Raw genomic sequence first — 852 nt, forward strand, 5'->3', positions numbered from 1 at the left:
TAGCCAGGATGGTCTCGATCTCCTGACCTCATGATCCACCCGTCTCGGCCTCCCAAAGTGCTGGGATTACAGGCTTGAGCCACCACGCCCGGCCTGAATGTGACTTTATATTGACAAATATGTCAACATTTGGAAGATCTTCATAACTCAGTAAACCATTATTTTCTAAATGAACAATGCATAATATTACAAGTGGTAAAATATTCCCTCAGGCCAGGTGCAGTGGTTCAAACCTGTAACCCCAGCACTGTGAGAGGCCAAGACAGGTGGATCACTTGAGCCTAAAAGACCAGTCCTGAAATGATACAGATTTTGAAATTAGTACACAAGGATTTTAAAGTAGGTATTATAACCTACACTCAAGGATGTAAAGTAAAATACCTGTAATGGTCAAATAGATAAGAAATTAGAGAAATAAAAATTTTAAAAACAACCAAATGCAAATCTCAAACTAACAAATATAAAGCCTAGAATAAGAAAGTCCCTGGATAGGTTTAAAAGCATATTAAAATTATACAAGAGTCAGTGGCCCTGAAAATGGACCAAAAGAAATGATCCAAGCTATAGAGCAGAGAGAAAAAACAGGAAATAGAATCAACAGAACTCCAGCAATCGGGGAAAGAACATCAGGATATCTAAAATATGTGTAACTAGAGTCCCAGAACAAAACTGAGGAAAAAAAAAAATGAAGCAGAAAAAACAGTAACATAAAACGTCCCAAATGTGGTAAAAGGCATACATTTATAGATTTAAGAAGCTTGCTATCTGAAGCAGGATGAATACAAAAAGACACACTCCTAGGTATATCATAATCAAACTTTTTTTTTTTTTCTTTCTGGGGGGGGACGGAGT

The 852-nt window shown here is 37.0% G+C and overlaps 1 protein-coding gene across 3 annotated transcripts in view; it reads right to left on the reverse strand.

Annotated features, from left to right (window-relative positions):
* The window catches only part of ETFA (electron-transfer-flavoprotein, alpha polypeptide), a 139,072-nt gene that overhangs the window by 56,311 nt on the left and 81,909 nt on the right, over positions 1 to 852 (reverse strand). The gene's annotated exons all lie outside the window — the stretch shown is intronic.

The sequence above is a fragment of the Mandrillus leucophaeus genome, unplaced genomic scaffold (genome assembly GCF_000951045.1).
Source record: "Mandrillus leucophaeus isolate KB7577 unplaced genomic scaffold, Mleu.le_1.0 Scaffold241, whole genome shotgun sequence".
In the NCBI taxonomy this organism is placed as follows: Eukaryota; Metazoa; Chordata; class Mammalia; order Primates; family Cercopithecidae; genus Mandrillus; species Mandrillus leucophaeus.